We start from the raw sequence: 10,696 nt of genomic DNA, 5'->3' as shown, positions 1-10,696 counted from the left end.
GGATGATAACACTAAAGAGATGGGGAAATTAATCCTTTTCCTCGCGATCATTCAACTAATTTTTCTGACTCGGTATTCACTAATTGATATGTAATTAATTGGTAATTAATTGAGAACTTAGATGAGAAATGCCATGAATAACAAGCCCAGGTGTATTTATAATTCCCTGGAAAGATGTTTTACCCATTATGAATAGTAAATTAACATCTTAATGCATACATCAGTCTCGTGAATCAGGTCCTAGGAACTGGATCCATCTGTACAGCTGAAGCCCAAATACTGGGACTACAAAAGTACAGCCACCCCGTTTCCTTCCGTGGAGTCTTAACTTTTTACCTGGCTTTGTGCCTTAAGTGCCAAAGAGTCTGGGTTGGGACTTCAGCCAAGGTTTCTTACACCAAGCTGAGTGGTTTTTCTGTTACACCGCAGTAAAGTTTATTGAATGATTACAAAGCCCACTTTTAATTTTTGTTTCTCTTTTCCCCTTCCTTCCTGATCCCTACTTCCTTTCTCCTACTCTCTCCTTAGAATGCCTTAAGAAGTCTAGTGTCAATCTCTATCTTGTTCCTTCATAGGAAATCTGCCCTTTCTCTCTGGATGTTGCTCTTCCTCTTTGATGTTCTTTCATTTCACTCTAATGTATCTAGGATTAGATTTTTCCCGTCTCTCCTGATTGGCCCTTTATGTACCCATTCATTCTGAGAATTTTTTTTTTTTAGTTCTGGGAATTTAGCAAACATTGTATCTACAAGTATTTCCTCCCCTCTATTTTTCCCCTTCTTATACTCTTTATGATGTAGATATTGATACTTCTATCCTCCAGGTTTGTTAACTTTCATATTTTCATGTTTACCCCTTCCTAATACCTTCTAGAAGACTTCCTATACCTGATTTTTCAATGCGATAATTCATTCTTGGCCTAGATCCATATTGCTACATAACCCATTTACTGAGTTATTTACTTCAACCATTATATTTTTCACAGTATTTTGAATTGGTTCTTCATGATTTATTGTTCCTGCTTCATGTAATCCAGTTGGGTGACTTTGTTCCCCCCACCGCCAGAACATTCAGCAATGTCTGGACACTTTGGGTTGTCACAACTTGGGGTAGTGCTACTGGCATCTAGTGGGTAGAAGCCAGAGCTGCTGCTAAACATCCCGTAATGTACAGGACAGCCCCACCCCACCACAACAAAGAATTATCTAGCCCAAAATGTCAAGGGTGCCAAGGTTGAGAAACCCTGATGTAACCAATATGAATTATTTTCACTTTGAGGATATTTACTATTTTATTTAAATTATCTTTCCGTATGATGCATTTAATCTGTTTCATCTATTCTAGGTTGTCCAGTTTCTTACTTTCCTAGATGGTGCACCTCCTTCTACATCTCATTACTTTTCTACATGAATTTGTATTTCCCAGAAGGTATCAGCTACCTTGACTGATATGTATACCCATAGGGAGAGGCTGAAGCCCAGCATTGGGAAAAGGTGAAGGATGCACCAAAAACAAGAAAACTTGTGATGTCATTGGCCCCATCACTCCCTGTTTGTCAACATACATGCACACATGTGCACACACATATCCTCAGGGTTTTCACAGTTTTTACAGATCTATCAACTTCTGTGCCATCTCTAGGGTTGGATATGATGGGGGATCCAGCCACTGGTGTGAGTTTACAATCTTGTTTAGTTCCTAAGTTTAAGTTCACACTGCTAAGAGTGGATTTAGAGTTTGCCGCCTAAGGTAGGTAGTTGCAAAACGTGACCTGCACTACCTACTACAGGATCCACCAGTGTGGCTCTTGACCCCTGCCACTGAATGTGGCTAGTCTGAGCTGAGATGTTCTGTAAGTGTGAAATACGTCCTGGATTTCAAAGACTTAGTATAAAAAGAATGTAAAATGGCTCAATAATTTTTATATTGATAACATATTAAAAGGATATTATTTTTGATATGAGTTAAATATTTTATTAAAATTAATTTTCTTTTTACATTTTTCATGTGGCTTATGGAAATTTTTCTTTACATATGTGGCTTACCTTATATTTCTGTTGGACAGCACTGATCTAGACCAGTAGCTTTCAAGCACTTTTGGCCATGATTCACAGTAAGAAATATATTTAACATCAGAACCCAGGACTCACATATGTATGTGGATATTTATTATAAGTGAGGCGGAAGTTGTAACAATAATATGTATAATTATTACATGAAATGCACTCTGATATTTGATATTCTTTAAATAAAATGTTCAGTATGACTCATTAAATTTATTTTAGTTTAATTAATTTTAGATTGATCTGCAGTTTGAAAACACCAGACCAGACTAATTATTATTAGCAGTATTAATATTGGAGGAGATGTGATAAATTCATAAAATATATCGGTTTTGGAAACACAGGACTTCATAGTTGAATTTGGGGGATGAGGGCAAAGATTGGATTTGGCAGACATCCAGGCATCTGGCCTGGGTGTCTGAGAGGATGGAAATATAGTTCCCTGAGAATTGAACCCAGATGGGGAGGAAGATTATAAATTCAATTTTTGACTTGCTGAGTTTGAGATCCCTGGAAGTGTACAAGGGAGCTAGCCAGTAGACAGAAACACATATAGTTTAGGGGTAAGGAAAAAACGTCTGGACGAGAGAGAGATTTGGAAATTAGCATATAGGTGGTAATTGAAGTCATATGAGTGAATAAGATTATCCCAGATAGTGTATAGGGCAAGAAATGAAGATCTAGAATAGAATTCTGAGGAACAATCATACTTAAAGACAAATCCAGGGACCACTCACTCACACGTTCTTGAAACTATCTTTTCTCTTGGATTTTGGAACCCAGACCTTTCCATGTTTTCCTCCTTCTTCTGAACACTCCTTGACTTTTCCCTTGCCACTGCCTTCTATTCTACCTCACTTTAATTTTTTTTTCCAGATTTATTTTTAAAATTTTTAAGTTAACAATTTCAGATTTATAGGAAAGCTGCAAAAGTAGTACAAAGAATTCCCAATTACCCTTCACCCACATTCCCCAAATATTAACATTTCCTACATATACTTTATCCTTCAGTAGATAAGATAGACAGATGGATAGATCTCTCTATATATAGATATAGAGTTCAGACTTACTCTCAGTGGTTCGGTTCAGTTCAACTTACTCTTCGTAGTTCAGAAAAAAATATATATATATACAAAAAGTTGTAGACATGATGTCCCTTTGCCCTTTAAATATCAATACTTCAGTGTATACTTGCTCAAAACAAGGCATTCTCTTACATGACCACAGGACAATTACCAAAGTTAATAAATAAACATTGATTCAACACTACTGTCTAAATAATTGTCTACACACCTTATTTTGATTTTTCCAGTTGTCCAAATAACATCCTTTATAGCAAAAGAAAATCTAAGATAACTGATTACATGCAGTTGTCATATCTCTATAGCCTCCTTTAATTTGAATCTGGTTATATTTCAAAAGTTTGACATTTTTTAAGACTATGGGCCAGTTAAGTTGTAGATTGATCTTCAGTTAGAATTTGTCTTACGTTTCCTTATGGATAGATTCAGGTTATGCATCTTTGGCAGGAATATTATAGCAGTCATGCTGAGTTCTTCTAGTGCATCACATCAGGAAGCACGTGCTGTGGATTACTGCCATTACTGTCAATGTTAACTTTAATAATTTGGTTAAAGTGGCGACTGCCAGGTTTCTCCACTGTAAGCATGCTATAGGGAGATATTTTGAAACTGTAAATATCCTGTTATCTCTCAAACTTTCACTCACTAGTTTCAGCATCCATTGATGATTCTTGCCTACATAAATTATTAATATGATGGTTACCAAATGGTGATTTTCTAGTTCCATCATTCCTTTTACTTTTTTTTTTTTTTTTTTTTTTGGCAATGCTGTGCTACTCGGCATATGGGATCTTAGTTCCCTGACCAGGGATGGAACCCACACCCCCTGCATTGGAAGCTCAGAGTCTTAACCACTGGACTGCCAGGGAAATCCCTCCTTTTACATTTATCAGTTGGCTTTCTAATATAAGAAAGAGCTTTCTCTTCTGCCATTTATTTAGTTAGTTATATCAATGTGGACTGATAGATTCTTAGTATATTCAATACATTATCATCTGTTACTATCATCATTTTTATTTTGGTGTTCAATTTATTCAAGATTTAACCATTAAAAACTCCTTTGAACTGGCTCCTTTGTTCTTTTGACATAGCCCATCTTACTTTTTAGCACAATAAGAGGTTCTAGGTTCCCTTTGTATTTTCCTTGCTCCAGAGCTGGAATCAGCCATTTCTCCAAGGAAACTTGGTTCCTTTTAGTGGTATTAGAAACCACGAACAGGGTGCTAGGTGTGTCACTGCTTCTAGACCTTCTCAGTTGACAAAGCTGAGAAATACACATATGCATGTACATATACGCATACACATATCTATATTCATTTATATCTATATATCCCTGAGTTCACCTCGAATATCTCCAATTCCAATACAACAAAGTAAGGTTTATTCTATTTATGTTCACTTTCCTTATTTTTAACACTCTTTTCCAATAGTGAGAAATCTGGCTTTCAGCCTTCACAATATATTTGCTTATTTGCTCAGTCCTAGAATATTTAGAAAGCAGCTTCAGAACTGCTAACCCATGGCTCTACCAAAACTAAGTCTACTAATTAGAGTTCAATAATTTTAGAATACTGTCAATTCCCACTTTGCACAGTAGTGTGGGAACACAAAAGTAAGTATGCATGTTGAAGCCATGCAAATTGATCTTAATAATCCATGGGAAACATTACGATTGTTCCATTACCCTTAACAATTTCATCAAAATATTAAACACTCTTACTGTTGGCTATACGTATATGGAGAAATGGAAAATCGGATAAAACTATTAGTTACTTGGTACACTGTCACTTAAAACTTTAGAAATATTGAAAATTAAAGTGCTTTATTTCTTTATTTAAAAACAAGACAAATAAACTTTAGTATGAGGGAATTCCCTGGCAATCCAGTGGTTAGGACTTCATGCTTTCACTGCCGAGGGCACAGGTTCAATCCCTGGTCTGGGAACTATTAAATAAATATTTTTTAAAAAGCTTTACTTTGAATAATGTTTGCCTTCTCTCATATTACTTACAATACAGAGTATCTTTTCTATGCCTTAGCAAATTGTCGTTCTCCTTTCGAAGTTTGGATCAGCTTCCAACTTTTATTTTTTATCATAAGTAGTCATTTATTAAATGTCAAATCAGGGGCTTCCCTGGTGGCGCAGTGGTTAAGAGTCCGGCTGCCGATGCAGGGAACACGGGTTCATGCCCCGGTCTGGGAAGATCACACATGCCACGGAGCGGCTGGGCCCGTGAGCCATGGCCGCTGAGCCTGCGCGTCCGGAGCCTGTGCTCCGCAACGGGAGAGGCCACAACAGTGAGAGGCCCGCGTACCGCAAAACAAACAAACAAAAAAATAAATGTCAAATCAGTCATGCAGAATAGAAATCAAGTACTATTCAAAAAAGGGCAAGAAAACTGGGGTTTCAACTCATCAGGAAATTCTTCACGACTAAGCATGGTTTAAGAAAAAGTATAGACTCTGCATCAGACTCTGGGGCCAGAATTCCAACTTTGACATTTACTCCCTGCATGAATTTGGGTAAGTACTTTAACTTCTCCAAGGCTCCTTTTGCCTACCTGTAGAATGGGAATACTGATACCTACTTTGAAAGGTAAGTAGAAAGGATTAAATGAGGTTATGTATGTAAAGTATCTGGGAGAATACCTGGTTCATGGCAGATGTTCAACAGAGTATCTGTTATCGGTATAAAGGAAGAATAACTTCAGCTGGCCTTTGAAGGATGGCAGGGGTGGGGGAGGGAAGGTAGGCACAGGGTGACCAAGGCCTGGAGGCGGAAATATCTATGGTGGGTTTTGCAGTAAACTGTTCAGTGAGTCTGGCAAAGAGGGTGAGAGTAGGAGGCATGATCAGCAAAGTGGGCACATTTAAGAGGGTGCAGCCTTGAATGCGTGGCTAAGGAGGCTAGCATTTTTTCTTTTTTCTTTATTTATTTGGCTGCGTTGCTGCGTGCAGGCTTTCTCTAGTTGCAGAGAGTGGGGGCTACTCTTCATTGCGGTGCACGGGTTTCTCATTGCGGTGGCTTCTCTTGTTGCGGAGCACGGGCTCTAGGCACGCGGGCTTCCGTAGTTGCAGCACATGGGCTCAGTAGTTGTGGCTCGCGGGCTCCAGAGCACAGGCTCAGTAGTTGTGGTGCACGGGCTTAGTTGCTCCGCGGCATGTGGGATCTTCCTGGACCAGGGCTCGAACCCGTATCCCCTGCACTGGCAGACAAATTCTTAACCACTGCGCCACCAGGGAAGTCCCCTAGCATTTATTCTGGCTAAGAAGACAATGAACGTGGAGCAGTCCTAGACACAACCTAGGTTAGAATTGAATGCACATGAGCCCAGCGAGAGCTACAGTCCTCACTGCTCTAAAGAGCTGTGCTCTGAACCACGTGTTTCTCACACTGCTCTATGCCTCAGCTGAGGTGAACTGAGGTGGCCTTGGACTGACGCTCGCGCTCTCTCTCTCTCTCTCTCTCTCTCTCTCTCTCTCTCTCTCTCTCTCTCTCTCTCTCTCTCTCGCATCCCAGCCGCGCGTGAACCCGCGTCCCCTGCATCAGCAGGCGGACCCTCAACCACTGCGCCACCAGGGAAGCCGCCATGTAGCTTCTTGATACCAGCTTCTTTCACTCAGCATAATGCCTTTGAGATTCATGCATGTTATTTCATGTTTCAATATTTCATTTCTTTTTATGTTAAATAACATTCCATTGTATGGATGTACCACAGTTTATCTTTTTTACACTTTTTTACACTTTACAGCCTACCACATCCCCTCTTTTTCACCCAGTAGCTAGAGTGATTTTTTGAAATGTAATTTTATTTAAAATTTTACATGCCTATAACCCTTCAGTGCCTTCTCACCCCAGTTATAATAATATACAAATTCTTTCCCTTGATCCCCAGGCTCCTGCCTAATCTGAAGCCTCTCTCTCCAATCTCATCTCCCATTTATCTGCTACCTACTTTACCTAGACAGCACTTCCCCCAACCTCCATTTTCATATGGTTTACTCCTATTATAGCTTCTCTCTCCATAGGTTAGCTTATCAGCTGGTGTGGGAGTCCACACCTAATTCTAGGATGTTAGTTGTTCTACAGCAGGAGTCAGCAAACGTGCCTTTTTTTTTTTCTTGGCCGTGCCACGTGGCTTGTGGGACCTTAGTTCCCTGATCAGGGATTGAACCCACACCCCCAAGGTGAGGGCATGGAGTCCTAACCAGTGGACTACCAGGGAATTCCCAAACCTGCCTGTTTTTATAAATCGAGTTTTATTGGCACACAGAATTCTCTGTTTATGTATTATCTATGGCTGCTTCTGTGCTACAGCCGCAGAGTTGAGGGGCTGCAACAGAGACTGTATGGTCCACAAAGCCAAACATATTTACTACATATGGACCTTTCCAGAAAAAAAAATTGCCAATATCTGTTCTAGGGTATTGGTTTCCTATTTAGTGCTCTCAGGTCCACTATTTGGTTTCCTCAACATCTTTCCAGGTGCTATTGCTGCCTCCTCTAGTAAATACTCTATGTTTTCAACAACTTGTGTTTATTGTAGATTGTGTTGCTTGGTCTATTAATAGGACATGGTGTGACTTGTGGAACAGGCAGCAGACATCAGGCAGCCACTGATCTTCATCCATGCCAACACAGCCCTTCATAATAAAGAGAAGGGGTGATCTCGCCCATCATGAGGGAATTTAAATGACTAGCACATTTTTATCTTATAAAGGAGTGACCATTTCCCCACTTCTCCAGCTCCTGTGCCTGGGTCTGTGACAGGCCCTGACTTATGAAAGAGCATGCCCTGTTTACTATGCCCAGAAGGTGCCTATATCCAAAGCCAATATTGCTGGCCTGCAGACTCGGTACTTGCATCAAACTGTCTCTCTCTCTCTGTCTAGATACACTGTTCTTCATGGAGCGAGATAAGCGTGACCCACTTCTCCTACAATGCTGGAGCCCTGACCTGGCTCTTCTGTGGGAGCCCGTCCTTACTGGGGTGTGTGGCTAACTGATGCTTTGTCCCCTCCTGCCTGAATATCCTGCAGGGCATGGACCACTATGCTTCAAAGTGCAAACTCTTCTGCCATTTACAAGCAGTTATAGGACTTGGCCAAAGCCATGTCTGCAAGGAAGCTATCAGCTCTTCAAGTCTTTTCTGACTCCCACCTGGTAGAGGTTTTTCCTCAGAATTCCAATATTTTCCAGTGGAACAACAGCATATCTTCTTACAAGGGGAAAATGAAGTGAAAACAAACTCCCAAACCTGAGAAACTGCTGCTTGGATGACTTATACAGGATATGCAAAAGTATTCACTTTCAGCTGTTGGTTAAAGTGTTCTCTACCTACCTGGACCCAAAGTGATCTTAAGGAGATTGTTGCTTTACTTAACTATCTTGCAGTGGTTTACCACAAACTGGTTCCTTTTCTTTCCTCAGTGGGCCCTTCTGATAGTAGTCTCAACCAAGAAGCCATGGGTTGCTTTATCTTGCCGAGTATCTAAGTATCTTGCAGAGCATCTAAATTAAGCTAAACCAACATTGTGTCTACCAACGTATCCACACGCCCACCCCAAATGACGAGACTCTTCCTTATACACTTTAAAATATTTGGATCTCAGAACTATCAGTTGGAGACATTTCATATCATTGGCATACACACACACAAAACCCCCTTTAACTGTTTTATTTATTTTTTAAGAACAGGAAGGGGCTATCTAACATTCCTTAACACATGATGATGTGTACCAGACATATATCTGTGGGTTCACGAAAGCATGTTAGAAAAACTGTGCTTAGTCTTATTTAGTCTCTGTTTCTTTGGTCCAGTGTCATCTTATGTGAAGACTTTTTTTAATTCGGGAATTATTTCTGTTACACAATTTTTATGACCTCTTTTTTGAACATAATTTTGAAGAAAAAGTTTAATGTAATCATAATTACTATTTTCATATTTGCCATTTTACTCTCACTTTTAACTATATTGAGTATAATTCACATACCATACAATTCACACATTTATAGTATGCAATCCAATTTTTTTTGCAGCCATCATCACATTAAATTTTCATGCTTTTCATCACCCCCAGAAGAAACCCTGTACCCATTAAAAATACACGCCCCATTTACCCCCATCACGTCCGCCATAGGCAATCACTACTCTATTTTCTGTCTCTATGGATTTGCCTCTTCTGGACATTTCATATAAACAAAGCCATACAATATGTGGTCCTTTATGACTGACTCCTTTCACTTAGCATAACGTTTTCAAAGTTCATCCGTGCTGAAGCATGTATCAGTACTTTATTTCATTTTGTGGCTAAATAATATCCCACTGAATGGATATGCAACATTTTATTTATCCATTATCTTGATGGATATAGGAAAGTTTTTTGCTACTGTAAATTATGCTGCTATGAACATTCACGTAAGAGGCGTTGTGGGGACATATATTTTCATTTCTCTCGAGTATATACCTAGGAGTGGAATTGCTAGGTTATACGGTAACTTTATTTTTTGGCACGCATGCGGGATCTTAGTTCCCCAACCAGGGATTGAACCTGTGCCCCCTGCAGTGGAAGCGTGGAATCCTAACCACCGAAAAGCCAGGGAATTCCCTATATGGTAACTCTTAGTTTTTTTTTTTTATTAATTTATTATTTTTTTAATTTAATTTTGGCTGTGTTGGGTCTTCGTTGCTGCGTGTGGGCTTTCTCTAGTTGCGGCAAGCCAGGGTGACCCTTCGTTGTGGTGCGCGGGCTTCTCATTGCGGTGGCTTCTTTTGCTACAGAGCACGGGCTCTAGGCGCGCAGGCTTCAGTAGTTGTGGCACGCGGGCTCAGTACTTGTGGCTTGCGGGCTCTAGAGCGCAGGTTCAGTAGTTGTGGTGCACGGGCTTAGTTGCTCCGTGGCATGTGGGATCTTCCCGGACCAGGACTCGAACCCGTGTCCCCTGCATTGGCAGGCGGATTCTTAACCACTGTGTCACCAGGGAAGTCCCTACAGCAGACTCTTAATAAGTGTTTGTTGAATTAAATATAATTGACTTTCCTTTATGTGATGGGGAATTATAGATGGCCTTCAAATTGTGATTAAATTTCCACCCTGTGGCAATACAAGCGCGGGAGTTCCGCCCGCCTGCCTGAGCACAAATAAATAAACTTACATATTTCAAAATAGAAACTAAATACTTCCTAACGGAAATAATCTTGCATGGAAGAAACGCATAATTGGTACTCAAACTGAAATCATTATTATTCGTAATGCAGTATGGTTATAGCCCCTATTTCAGTGCTCTGTGCATCAGTCAGTGCAAACAGAATATTGTTGTCTAAAAGGTACCAATTCCGTCGTTTTCAGAAGGCAGTGCAGAGAGCGACAGCCTTTCAAAGGAAAAAAAATGGGTGAGATTCCTCTAAGATGCGGCCTGCAAGCGCCGCCCCATATACCTGAGCGGCTCCGCCTACGCCCCGGCTTAGGTGCGGGGTGGTGAACCACATTTCCCAGCGGGCCTTGCAGGCCTCTCACGCCTGCGCACTGTCTGCTCAGGCAGGCGGGCGG

Source organism: Phocoena sinus, chromosome 16, assembly GCF_008692025.1.
Source record: "Phocoena sinus isolate mPhoSin1 chromosome 16, mPhoSin1.pri, whole genome shotgun sequence".
Taxonomy (NCBI): Eukaryota; Metazoa; Chordata; class Mammalia; order Artiodactyla; family Phocoenidae; genus Phocoena; species Phocoena sinus.
Note: the sequence above shows the minus strand (reverse complement) of the source record.